Below are 14,781 nucleotides of genomic sequence, written 5' to 3' on the forward strand. Positions count from 1 at the left end.
AGGGCCATAATGGCCAGGAAAGGTAGGGAAAGAAAAGGCTCAAGAACCCATTAACATGGATCGTTTGACCTTATATCCGTTTATAAAAGATACAACATAGTCCTGTGAAACCCCTTAGTAGCGAGAGAAGAGCTTGAATAGTTGACCTGACTGTAGTTTATATAATCAAAAGAGATTTATGAGAATACACACCACTACCAGCAGCCTCTGGGAGAAGTGTCACGTTCTGCATTATAGACTCACCAGGGAATGTAGGTGTAAATTCATCACAGCAGAGAGAGAACGAACCCTCAGATCCACACCGCTGGCTACATGTGGACAAGCCTGGAAGCCATTGGTTTAGTTTTACTGTGATAGGGTGTCTATTAGGCTGTACCTCAAACAATCAGCATAGGAACTGACAAATATCTTTAAAGATAAACAAAACCTCTAGGACATCCCATCCCTGATCTAAGTTTCTAACCACAAAAGAGAAAGATAGCTGGTGCCTGTATTCACTTGTATAAAACATAGTACAATTCAGTATATGGAGGTATTTTCAAACATAAACCCTACCCCGAGTCAGGATAGCGAGAACCTCCCTCAAGTCACAATGGCATCTAGTCCACTGTTATTGTGCACTGAAAGGATCAAATCTTATACTGGAATTAATATTGCATGTAAACCAGTAGTTAGGACCTGACTTTGTGCATGTCTTCAGATAGCTGAATGTGCATGTTGCTTAAATTGCACAAAAGCAAAACAGAAATTCTTAAAATTGAGCTGTGTAGTCTAGTATCACTTTGAAATGATCTAGGATAGAAGTGGGAACACATGCCACACCCTAAGAGCTTCCCAAAAATGCGACTTCAAGAGATTGCCGGATGTGTGGTTGTCTTACACAACATAAGGCACCATGACCAGTAATCACCTTTAGCATTCTAACCACGGTGAATGTCATGCTGAAACTGGGGTGCTGCATGAAATAAATGCACTTACCTATGAACTCACGTTTGCACTGGAGTTGTATTGTGAATAAATAGCTAGAATGTGGTGGGCATCTTTCGTGTATTCCTTGGCAAGCACATACAGTCCAGGCATACTGATAGCTGGTTTCTTTCCAGACTGGGAAGACTTGCAATACCTCTGTAAATTACGTAGCTTTGCCAGTGCATGGATTATCAACATGATTGTCAATCCAAAAACACTGGTTGATATTTGAAAAGTACAGAGGGTGTTAGCAGAGTTCAGTCATGGCTTTCACATTCCATGTTTGATCTTCTCCTAATGAACAACATGCCACACCTTCATCATGTTCATTCTTATTAGTGAAATGCCGGATTATAAAGTATGTACTTAGGATATTTTGGTAATATTTAAAGGGAGTGTGATTATTCAAACTGCTCTGCGGTTGAGATGAAGCTCTTTTAATGTAATGGAATTTTTCTATACTAGAGGTGGACTTACACCTAGCTCAAGTGGTTGTCTGTATGAAGAGACACAGAGGAACCAGCTTTTATTGGAAATATTAATTTGACTGGAAAAGAATAGACGTATCAGATCATTGCTTTCACGTTTATATTACTCACCTCTGAACAAACAATTCAGTGGGGCACATCAACAATCAATGTCTAAACTATTATATTATCAAAATGAGATGACATGAGAGAATCTAGTATGATCAAACTAAATTTCTAATTGATAAATCTTCCTTTTCTGAAATAAACAATAACTAACCAAAGAGAAAAACCATGTACTCATATAAAACTAACCAAACAGAAATGTCCATGCAAATAGAGAATTTTAATACAAAAGAATATATCATATTATACACATAGACATATAAACATATATACACAACATGTAGAAAAAGAATGAAAAGCCATCAGCCTACACATAAACATATAAACATATATACACAAAATGTAGAAAAAGAATGAAAAGCCATCAGCCGACACGCGTTTCGTCCTGACTGGACTTCTTCAAGGCTTTATTTGCTTCTATGTCCGTATAATCATATACCATTTATCATCCTCTGTTTTAATCATAATCAGTCACTTCCTTGCTGTCTTCAAAATGAATCTAAATTACAGGAACCGTAAACCTCATGTATTGAGGAACCAACGTAGTTCAGGATGGCTTTGGATCTGATTTTGTTGCCTTGAAAAAACCCAGGACCTCACACATGTTGCATCCACATCCGGCCATTTTCTTTTTCTTTTAAAGAGCACTCAAAAGTTTTTTCCTATATGTTTAGAATGTGCATTTATTTCAAGTTATGAGTTGCCTTTTGTTGTTGATTATATTACTCACCTCTGACCAGACCCATTATGCTCTGCTGAACCACCTTCATATCAAACACAATAGAACTATACACCCCTACTTAGGGAAAGAAAACTGTATGTTGAACTTCATTTTGAATCATGTGTGCCTTGTCAACTAGATCTGTGTGTTTTTATGAGGGTATGAAGCTCAATGAATGGCTGAAAGGAGCATATCTTGACTGCTTTCTAGGCGTAGCACAAACTGGTGAAAAGAGGAGTGCCTCTTTCAGTGTTTTATTTGAGTACCTGCAGTAAACAGATTGGGATAAGCATGTATCAGGGATCTCCCTGTCCTGCCTCGAGTTCAAGGTTCAGCCTTCTACACATATGCTGCTGATAGCACAATTCCGCAGATCTCACAGGTTCTACTCATGTTTACTCTAGTGGTGTGGCTTTTGCTTTAGTATGTATTTTTTGTAGTTTTTTCTTTGTAACAACTCCACCCACCCTTGTCCCATGCTGGAAAGCTGATAATGTTCTGCAGATAAAGGAGAGTTGTGCATGCACCAAAGTGTGGGTCGCCTATAAAGCTGTGATGCCACATGTAAAGTTAACTGTTTGAGAAATAGTGCTTGACACTTTATAGATGCTAAGATTGGATTGAATGATTATCAGAAATAGGGTTTAGCTTTTGAAAATCTTTTCTTTTTCTGTTTTTGCAAGTCTTGATATTTGTTTTGTGAATTCAACTTGCAATGTTTTCCAATGAAATGAAATAGTTATTATATTTTCCATATGTTATGGAGTGCATTGTTGACATTGTTACTAGCCATTTTACTGGGACTGGTTTCTGTGTTGCAAGGTAAGAATGCTCATATGCACACTCATGGATATGCTCCTTTCAAAACTGTTTCCATTACTTCAGTTTGAGTGATCTATAATCCAGAACATGGATTTAGAGCTTTCGACTTCATGTCTTTTCTTCAGTCATACCTCACTGTCATTGGAGAAGAAGCTCATGTGGGGTTTACCTATCGTATATATGAGGGTTTGATTCTTTATTTGAAGGCAAGCAGTTTGGCAAGAACCTTTGTTTTACATCCTACTGTCATTGATCTTATAAACAGCACTCCAGGATGAGTAGCCACAGTTGGAAATGATGGTGCTTAACTAAGCCTGTTCTTTCCAAATTCTTCAGAAACCAAATATCAGGGACTTTCAACCTATGGTGGACTGAAAACCGCCATGTATGTGCAACCTGATTATTCTAAAGGAGAAGAGGAAAACATTCAGAGTTTTATTGGGGCAGCCTGAGGCAATTTTAGCATTTAGACCTTATCCTCCTTAAACATGTGCCATTCAAAGAGCTGCTGTGAACTTACAAGGTTGAGCCCATCCAGATATGATCCTAATATCTGTGGCGAGGACTTGATGAGCAAGCATGCCACTGGGGGTTACAACACAGAGGATGAGTCTCCAAAAAGTAAACAAATAGGGTTGCCAGAGTGAACCACACTTCATTAAAAGGCCCAATCAGAGCATGGACACTCCTTTTTGATGTAATTAATTTTAGTATCTAACAGTAACATATAACACTGGACTGACCACTAACCTGGGTTCCCGGGCAGCTTGCTGTAAAGCACTTCAACGCCTTGCCATGTCTAGTAAGTGTTATATAAATGCAATTACAATTACAAAATCTGTACTTCTTGTTATACCAGACTGCAGTTGGGAACAAGTAACAGGGCTAAGATCAATTCAAATCAGTATCAATTTCTGTGCAGACCTTACAACAAATTTGATGTCGCTCGTGCTAGCTCCACAAAGAGTGGAAGGGTATTTTGTGAGAGGGTATCATTGGTAAAGCATACTTTTGTTTAAAAAGTAGTTACCTGAATTCCTGGTGTTACCTGTTGAGTGTCCTGTGCCATGTTTCTATATGAAAGGCATGTTTTTTCTGACCCAGCACACACCACCAGGTATTCTCTTCACAAACTATTTTAATTATTCAAATTCTACATCTATTTGTAAAAGGCAACATCTTTCCTTTTGAGCTAGTCTTCCTCTAGTAATGGACAGGGATTGTTGCACAGTGCTACATTCTTCTGCTGATAGACAGGGTTAGTTGCACAGTGCCATACTGTTCCTCTAGTGATAGACAGGGATAGCTGCACAGTGCCACAGCCATCATGAGCTCCGTCCACTCAGAAGCACTCAACAGACCCATGTCCCCACAACATTTTCAACCTCGGGGCAAGGTGATCAGCAGCGAGCTCACCGCCATCTTCAACTCATCCATAACCATGGTCACCTTCCCTGAAATATGGAAACACGTAGAAGTCAAACGCCTTTTCAAGAAACGTCCATCAACCCAGCAAACTCAAGAACTACCGTCCCATCTCTCTACTCCCCTTTCCCACCAAGGTCCTCGAAAAGGCCTTTAACCACTAACTCACAGAACACCTGGAGATCAACAATCTTCTGGACCCCTCCCAATTTGTGTTCTGCACCAGCCACAGCACCAAAACTGCCCTGATCTCTGCCACTTACAACATCTGAACCCTCTTTGGGAGAAACAGCGGCCCTGATCCTCGTCAACCCCTCAGCAGCATTGATCATGGTATCCCACCACACCCTTATCAAGAGGCTTCATCAAATCGGAATCCAAGGAGACGCCCTCAAATGGATTGCATCCTTCCTCACTAGAAGAACCCAGGGAATCCGCCTATCACTTCTCACCTTGGAACCCAAGAACTCCACCATCTGCATCATCCCTCAGGACTTGTCCCTTAGCTCTACACTGTTCAACATCTACATGACCCCCTTGGCCAACATCATCAGAACCCATGGAATGAACATCATTTCCTACCCAGATGACATCCAGCTCATCCTCTCATTATCAGAGGACCCATCTACCATGAAGGCCAACTTCTACAGGTACATGACGGGCATCACCGACTGGATGAATAAAAACTGCCTAAAACTCAGCATAGACAACACGGAAGTGCTGAACTTTGGGAACAACACCGCCTCGTGGAATTAGTTCTGGTGGCTTAGTGAACTAGGACCAGCACCCACTCTGATAGACCATGCTTGCAACCTTGGCAGCATCTTGGACAGCAAGCTCACTATGAAAAACCAGATCAACTCAGTCTCCTCCGCCTGCTTCCTCACTCTTCGCATGGCCCATAAGATCTTCACATGGCTTCCCTTCTACAACAGACGAACTGTCAGTGAAGGCCTAGTCAACAGCCGGCTGGGCTACGGCAACGTACCCTACATAGGAATCACCATGCACCTCCTGAAGAGACTTCAGACCATACAGAATTCAGTGGTCAGACATATCCTGAACCTCCCCCAATGGATCCAGAACACCCACCACCCCAAGAAGCTCCACTGGCTCCCTATTCAGAAGAGATGTCAATTTAAGATGCTGAGCCATACCTACAAGGCCCTTCACAATCAAGGACCAGCATACATCAACCATGTCCTTAACTTGCACCAACCGTCCAGACACCTGCACTCCGCTTCCCTCGCACACACACACCAAAACAACAGTGGAGGACGCTTCTTCTTCTACCTTGCAGCAAAATCCAGGAACGATCTCCCCCTTCACCTACATGCCTCATCCTCTCCTCTGGAAATCCGGATAGGCCTGAACACCTGGCTGTTCAACTGAACCCCTTGGCAGCTATTTTCTCAGGCCTGAGAACAGAGCCTTTGCTGCAAATTCAAAGCTTTGCACATTGACTGAACATGTTGTTTGTCGAGCAAAAAGCTTTGTATAGTGGTACTTGTTTGGTGAGTGATGGCTTTGCCATACATTACACTCGATTGTGAATTGTGGATTGCAGTTTCCATCACTTGATATGAATTGAAGTATATATACCGTTAAAGAGCAAGAGTTGTAATGGCACCTTTGTGTTGCATTGTGACATAGGGGTCATGTGAGCAAGAGAATGATATTGTAAGAGGAGTGCTTTTGTGTATGTCACCTCCATAGGCAGTTTTTGAATGGTTGGTCACACCACAAGGCTATCTGTAGACTCCCCTGTAACTAAAAATGAATGTAACAAACTGATAGTAGTAACTACTTTTACAGCCTGGAGCACCACTATTTTTATTTCTTACGGAGGATCTTGTTAACATTAGCTACATGGCCCGGATTATGTGCCCTACACCCAAGACTAGACCTATGGTGCTAAAGTTCAACATAGCAGAAACATTGAGTTTCTTCAACAGATAAGTTATTTTTGGGTCTCTGTTTAATTGTACATAGTTGTAGGAATAATTTAGTTTTCTAGCACCTAGATCTTTAAAATGATTGCCCCAGAAGTATACCCGGTATGTATTGCACCCATTAAAATCAAGCACACCAGGGTTTGGAACGTACAAAGTGCAATAGAGGGCACTGGGCCTTTTTCACCCTTTAACTTCTAGCAGGTTTGACGTGCTGGAATGTAATTGCAGAAATATGAGTTGTGCAAGGGTCAGAAATGCTCAGCCCTCTCTTAATCAGGGCCATAGTCATTACTTCAGGTAATTCTGCTTTCTCCACCAGTGGTCCGTTAGCTGCCTTCAGAGCATGTACCTCCACACTAAGCATGGAGCTCATTGAGGATAAACTACCCTCTGAAACTACAGCCCTAGTGTGGGTCAGTGCAGGCCCTGTGAAGCCATCAATGCATGCTCACCTCAGCAACGGAATCTGGGGTTTCTGCACCCCATTACTTATCAGTAAGTGTACTTAATTCTCTTTCTCTTGCTGCCGGCAAAGGTTGGAAGCTAAGGGAACTGACTGTTTAGCAACGGTTCGCTGCTGAAAGCTGCCTGTCTAAATAACGATATCCTCCAGTTTCTCCTTAATAGGAGAAATATTCTATTAAGTGTCCATGCTGTAAAATTTTAATCAGAAATTTGAAAAAAATCAGATGCAAGAGAAGGTATTTTCTTGCAAGCTTTGCCAAACTAGTAGCATTTGTGCCAGCTGTGACAGAAACCACTCATATCAGAAGAAACGACCTTCCCTCTGTTAAAACTTGCATACAAGAGTTGCCTTTGTACAGCCAACTATTTGGTCCAACCTCCATCTCGTATATTTTGACCACTAATGTATTGAGCAAGGTCACTAAAATTCAATGTGAGTGTCCCACTTTAGGGGATGGCGGTGAACTCCACTCTGCCTGCGAAGTTTTCAGAGTTTTTCCTTTTCTTCACTCCACTTAGAGCGCTGGGTTATGAAAAACTGTGCATTTTTCCTCGTTCGCGCTCGCCAACGTTAAGTTGGGGAGCACCAGCGAGGAAAGTCTTACTTTAGACCACCTACCAGCGAGATTTCTCAACCCGGGCGGTCCCAGATGGTCACTACCACACGTGTTGAGAAAACTTCCATTCTCATGAAGGTGGCTGCCTCTCGGCAGAAAAGAAGCAGCTGTGTCTTGCTCAGCGTGTGGTGCGTTCGCGCTGATTTTTCAGCATGGACCAACACCTATTGCTAAAAATAAGCATGAATGGTGCAATCTAATGCACTCCGCTGCTCTCCTGCTTGCCGAACTCCACGCATCACTGCACAGTATTTGGTCACTTTGCGGAGTTCTGCGTAGCGGAACTCTGGGAACTCTGCCCAGGCCTAATATATATGTCTTCAAGGTAAGTAGATGTGGAGTTAAGAATAGTAAATCTATACTTACCTGTTTGCACTTACCTTCTCGATATTTTGATCCTCAATATGTTTGACATGATATTCTGTCCACATGATACTTTTGTCCTCGATCCACGTTCAGGTACTGCAATACCTAATATTCCAGCCTTCAGACTTCCTAGCTTCCCCGCTTATATTGGAGCTTACTGTATAGGTGGCCTACCTTAAGTCCAAAATTAGACAACAGGTTGATGCCTCATAGCATCCTGCCAGATGGTCCCAGGATAGCAACATACAACAGGGGCAACTTCAGTTCAGCACAAACAAATTAACATACTGTAGTCATCGTAATAATCCCCTAAAAGCTCGGTTTACTTTTGAGAGACGGAGGACAATAATAATTGCTCCTGACAGTGTATGTTAGCAGATTGAAAGTCATCATTCTATGAGAGTTGGGAATGGACCGGCATATTTTTATCCAGCGTGGGAGGGAGCCACAAAGGATAACTCTTTAAAATAGTTTGTAGCAATATTATATTGCTAACTGATTTTGAATTATCTATAGGACACGTGTATTTTCAGCTATAAACATTAGACTTCTTCAAGTATGTCCGCTTCATAGATTTGATTTATTAAGTAAGTTGCCCTTAGTCTGTGACGTTGATATAGATAGTGACGTGATGGAACATCAAGGTAATCGCTTCCTCTTTAAAGTGTGAGTATTTATTGCTTATTCCTCGGGTATTTGTCCTCTGCTTCCTGCCAGTGGCTGTCAGAGGTGAGATAAGTACACCAATACTGATTTATAAGCACAGGAGGGCAAACATGCTCTGCCAGATTTCTCCAGAGTAGCGATTCGTTTAATCCTCGATGGATGAAAGGCCGAGCCTGCATGCTTATGATTTCAACCTCTAGCTGAGAGGAGAGGTCTCATCTATGCAAGAGTGTATAAAAATAGTGCACGTAGTGGCATATGTTTCCAAACGTGCGCTTTTTAGCATGCGGTAAATGAACCAGGAAGGAAAGGACTCTTTCCTGTCACTTTGTTCATTGTATGTGCTAATGGGACAGCAGGGCCAGTACAAGACAACTTTATTTATTTGGAAGGTTTTTTTTTACTTTTGTACTCACAACGAGAAAAGGTCCATTTGGACATATAAATGTATTAATCACCATAGCAACTACTTCGGAAAACTTGGCCAGATCAATTTTGTTTGCATTTGGTCTTTTAGTATAAGTTGAAAATATTTGCATATCCCACGCTGGGTAGGGAAAAGAGGGAAAGGGAGAAGGTTGTGCAAATAAATGAAACCCAGCGAGTGTGGATTTATGCGCGGCTGTACAGTACAACACTCCAGGTGTAAATCTTTCATTATGGCTCTCTGCATAGGCTTCATTAAGGGACAGATTTAACAGCCCCGAGCGCCACCGGAGCGTCACTTTTCGTGACGCTCTGGTGGCGCTAACCACTGCTCCATATTTACAAGGCGGTGTCAAGCCACTTTTTGTGTCATTACGCCTCCTTGTAAATATGCGGCCCTCCGACGCAGTTTTCTGCTTTCTGCGTCAGAGGAGCGTGCAATGGGTGTTGCAGTGAGCGTTCCACCTCAACACCCTTTTGGCGCTGCTTCAGATTTATGAGTTGTTGTAAACCTGTGGCAGCACCAAAAACTAAAGCCACCCTTGAGGTGGCGTTAGCATGGCAAAACGAGGAGGAATGCTTTTAGGAATGCATTCTGCAGCACACATAGAAGAAGCAAAATGCCATGAATGATTGTTTATGTGAGGGAAGGTAGCCCTTCCTGCACATAAACAATCATTCCCAAATGAAGCTTTGGTACTTCTATGTGTGCTGCATTATGCAGCACACATAAAAGTGCCAAATCGCCATAATAGATTGTTTATTTGCAGGAAGGGACTTCTTCTTGCACATAAACAATCTATCCCCTCAACGCAGACACCCTTGCACCATGGTGCAAGAATGCCTGCGTTGGCTCAGGCAGCCTAATTTAGCTCTGGTGCAGGGGGAAACGTAGGGCTGCGGCGTATTCCTGTAAATACTGCGCATCCCTGCTTTTCAAAGTGGCACAGAGCGGCACTGCTATTTTTAGCACAGCACTGCCCTGCGCCACTTCGGCTTAAATCAGGGCCTAAATATCTTTTCGATTGTAGGTCAATGCAGGGCGCAAAAGGATGCATTCACTCACCTGACGCTTTACAACTGTGGTATTTCTGTTTCTTTTGTTGTGGTCACAATTTCTCAGTTGTATCACACAAATTCTCTTAACTTTGGTACTTTTAGATGCAGGGTGCCCCTTTTCAAGACATATAGTTAGACTGTCCCCCTAATAGGTATCCTTTCAACTCTTCCTGTTTCATGATACTGTCATTGTCGCTTTCAATATCATCTTCCTCTCCCTGAGGTACCATGACATGAACTGAAATACCACTCAGTGCTCACTGAATGATGGTGCTCAAATGCCAAAGCCTTTCTGCTTCAGTATTTTGTCTTGCAATATTGGGTATGTCCGTTCTACATAGGCATTTCTTAGTAAAGTTTGGGTTTGCTCTAGTACATTTTTTATGTCCATTACAAGGATTGTGTATTCCTTTATTCCTTTTTAAAGATTTTTTTTTCTTTGTTTCTGTGTGGAAGCAGTTAATTCCAGCATTTGTGGATGAGATGATACGTTTTAGCCAAGCTTTTTTTGCATTCCTACACACCAAGGTTTTGATTTGCATGTACCATTTCCAATAATACTGAGAGTAATGCGCATAGCAGGCGGAGTATCTTCTACCAGTTTTGCCTCTGAATGAATCCTATTCCATTTGGTGAATATTCTAATGTCCAATACAGAATACTGTGATCCAGTTTGGCCTGACACATGCTGGATTACGCTTACAAGAGATCATTATAAACTTATTGTAGAGTCCTACTATTCCTTCAGCTCCTTTCTCAACTTTTTCCAGGTCACATGTTGCATCCAGTTCAGGAACGTAAGAAATTACAGACTCAGCGAGAGAAGCAGTTTGCTCTTTCTAGTGTGTTCCTGCTCTGGGATAATTGTTTTGTCCTGTCCCTTTTTGGTAGTGCCACGATTTTTGATTTTCCCTAATTTATTTGCATTAAATCCACTCATTAGTTGCTGACCTCGCTTACATTTTCTCACTAGCCAAAATAGTGTGGTGACCCTCGTAATTCATTCTAATTATTACGTATTTATTTAATGAAATATTTAATGAATTAAGGTATTGAATATAGTTAGTAACACAAATACCAAAACGCAGTTAATAACTCCGGTTCATTTTAAATTTCTGCACAAAAGTTACTGTGCCACAGTTATACTGTGAAGGCTAGGCCTGGACGGTGACAAGTGGTGTGTGTGTTCTGGGGCTGAGGAGCCTGACTTCTTACATTTCCCTGGCGGTGCCCATAGGTGGAGGGATTCTGGATCCGCTATGTCGACAAGGTGATAGTAAGCTCGCTCCAGTGCTCCCTGCTGATCATGCTGTTAAGGTATGTTAAAGAGATCCCTCCTGGAACATGCATACTCACAACTGTAATACTTCTGTTAGCTAAGCGCAGCATAGCTATGCTCTGGGGGCTTAGTACCTATCGGTATGTAAGGCTGGTAGAGGATACAGGATATTGTCAAGAGCAATACTGGTTCCTGATGCCTGTTAGGTCTCGACTGTGAGATCCTTGGTCTCAACTGTAAGGTATATGGGGACGCTTACTTGGAACGTTTCACAGGAGGCAGATGATAGCTAAGCCATGAAGGCCACAACAAGATGAGACCTGTGAGTAGGGTCTACACTCCTCCCCTCCACCACCCTTGATGCCTCTTTTTCTCAAGCACAACATTACTGTCAGGGAAGGTAGATTAAAGATACTTTTAGTTTTTGGCCAGTCATTCCATAAGACATGTTAGAGATTTGTAACAGAAATGGATGTGTAGAACGGCCCCCAGCTATAATAGATGACTGTACTTTATACACTATTGATGCTTTGGTGGATAACCGTTCTAATTGATAGCCTTTGAATATTGATGTGTGATAACAATACCCATTGTACCAATGTGATTGTCTGTGGGGTCCTGGAAGGAGCACTATTGTTGTGTGCAAGTTCAAAAACCTTCAATAAATTAATTTAAAAAGAAGGTTAAGTGGTAATTTTGTGATGTAGGTTAATGCTCTGACATACAATAACTTTGATAGTTCGAGTTGGTGGAGAAAGGCAAATTAGTTGGCACATCCAATCAATCAATCGGTCGGTTCTTATAGAGTGCAAGCTTGTCCCCCTGGGGCAGGGTTCTGCAAAGTCAGTCCTGGAGAGCCAGGTCCATGCCAGATTTTTAGCATATCCACATTTAGAAAAATGTAGAATTCTGAAACATCTTGTTTCTAAATGTGGATATGCTAAAAATCTGGCATGGACCCGGCTCTCCAGGACCGACTTTGCAGAACCCTGCCCTGGGGGATCTCCAGGCTCTGTAGTGGAGCTGCAAGTCTCGTCTTGCTGGCTGTGGGGTCGAAGAGCCAGGTCTTGAGTGTTTCCTGAAAACAGTAAGAGAAGAAGTGGTGCAAAGGTGGGAGGGAAGGCTGTTCCAAGTCTTCGTGGGGAGAAGCGTCCACTGGTACGTTCACGGCGGATGCGAGGGACGAGTGCCTGGGAATGGGTGGATGAGCAGAGCTCTCTCGTTGGTTGGTGGAAGGAGAGGCGGCTGTTGAGGTAGGTGGGTCCGGTGTTGTGTAGGGCCTTGTATGCTTGAGTGAGGAGTTTGAAGAGGCAGCGTTTCTGTACAGGGAGCCAGTGGAGAGCCCTGAGATGGGGCGATCTTGGTTCTTCTGAAGAGGTCGAGGACAAGTCTCGCTGAGGCATTCTGGGTGGTCTAGAGGCAATTGAGGAGTTGTTTTGATGTTCTGGCATAGAGACCACTGCAGTAATCCAGGCAACTAATGATAAGGGCCTGGCTGGCCATTTTCCTGGAGTGGATGGGTAACCATTGGAGGATCTTTCGGAGTATGTGGAGGATGTGATAGCATTAAGAAGTGATGGAATTAACGTGTTGCTTCCATGATGATTCGTAGATTGCTTGTGTGGCTTGAAGGTGTAGGCGGGGCTCCTAGGGTGGGCAGCCACTATGAATCATTCCAGGGGGATGGTTTGCTTCCAAAGATGAGGATTTCGGCCTGAGTTAAGTTTGAGACAGTAGGTCTTCATTCATTCAGCAACATCAGTCATGGAGTTTTGAAAGTTGGCTCTTGTGTCTGCATAGTCAGAGAGGGACAAGACCAGCTGGGTATCGTCTGCACAGGAGACAATGTGGAGTCCGTGGGAGAGTACAATTTCCACGAGAGGGGCTGAGGAAGGAGCCCTGTGAAACACCGCAGATGATGTTCTTGGGGGAGGAGATGAAGGGGGGTACTCTGGATGTGGCCAGAAAGGAAGGAGGCACTCCATTTGAGTGTGTTGCCCTGGATTCCTGTGCTGTGGGGTCTGGTGAGGAGTGTGTGATGAGAGATGGTGTTGAAGACGGCAGAGAGATTGAGTAGGATGAGGGCCACTGATTCCCTGAGATCGATGGGGCACCTGATGTCGTTAGTGGCTGAAATAAGGACAGTCTCTGTACTGTGGTTCGGACGGAACCTGGATTGAGAAGGGTTCAGCAGGTTGTTGTGTTCGAGATATTCTGTGAGCTCATTTGATGAACTTTTCCAGTATTTTGCTGGGGAATGGGAGGAGCGAGATGGGACGGTAGTTCTTTAGCTCTTTGGGGTTGGCTGTAGGTTTCTTCAGAAGGAGCTTCACCTTCGCGTTTTTCCAGCAGTGGGGAACGGTGGCTGTGGAGGTGGATGTTTTGAGGATTTCTGTGAGGGGTTCTCCAATTATTTCTTTTACCAGGTTGTAGAAATGGTGGGGACACGGGTCTGTGGGGGATCCAAAGTGGATGGAGGACATGATGGAGATTGTGTCTTCGATGGAGATCTGTTTCCATTTGATGATCCGGTGAGGAGGTGCGGGGCGGGGTGCGGGGTAGGCCGATGTCAGTTGGTTAGCGGTCGAAGTTGCTGTGTATGTCGATTATCTTGAGGTGGAAGTAGTCCAACAGCTTGTTGCAGCGTTTGGGAAGGTTGGATTGTGTTCTCGATGGCGGGAGGGCAAGAGAACTCTTAATGACTCTTAAAAGTTCTTTGGTGAAGTTTGCTCTGGTTTCGATGCGGGTGGCCAGTGTGGCTTTTCTGGACATCCTGAGTTGGTGGTGGTAGTTGCTGAGGGCTGACTTGAAGTGGTCGAGTTTGTCAGGGTTTTGTTGGTGCACTAGTATCTTTCCAGCAAGATAAAGGAGGCTGCAAGCAGCGGTTATCACAGCTGTCCTAGTTCCAGGCACTGGGCGAGGGCGTGACTGGAGAGGAAGCAGGTTAGATTTGATTTTCAGAATGAACTGTATCTGAGATGGGGCGGCATGTTCTTGAATTTCTTAGATGATCTGGAGAATTTAAGTTTTGTAACGCTGTCATGTGTAAGGTATTTTATAAACCTAAGCAGTCTGCTAATTAGAGTGGCTACTGGCCCAATATTGCTTGGCTCTCTTAGGTTAAAAAGTGGCTTCTTGAGTCAGCATTTGACAAAGTTTTTTATCAGCTTTTGTAAGGGAGTCAAGCAGCAGAAATGTGCTATCACACATCTACTAGAAGCGCTATGGTGTTTAGGAATGGGAAAGAAACAAATGTCATTTAACTTGCAATTTGTCCACCATTAAATAAGGTGCTGAGGGCTTATTTAATGGTGGGCAAATAATGTGAACATCAACTATGGATGATAATTGTTGTAAAATAGGAGAGCTTAATTATTTTCACTCTTGGTGGACTTCTGTTCCCCACACCATTCTATAG

General features: G+C 43.1%; 1 protein-coding gene across 8 annotated transcripts in view; it reads left to right on the forward strand.

Annotated features, from left to right (window-relative positions):
* CAST (calpastatin) overlaps positions 1-14,781 on the forward strand; it is a 513,209-nt gene that overhangs the window by 26,190 nt on the left and 472,238 nt on the right. The gene's annotated exons all lie outside the window — the stretch shown is intronic.

The sequence above is a fragment of the Pleurodeles waltl genome, chromosome 1_1, assembly GCF_031143425.1.
Source record: "Pleurodeles waltl isolate 20211129_DDA chromosome 1_1, aPleWal1.hap1.20221129, whole genome shotgun sequence".
Lineage (NCBI taxonomy): Eukaryota > Metazoa > Chordata > Amphibia > Caudata > Salamandridae > Pleurodeles > Pleurodeles waltl.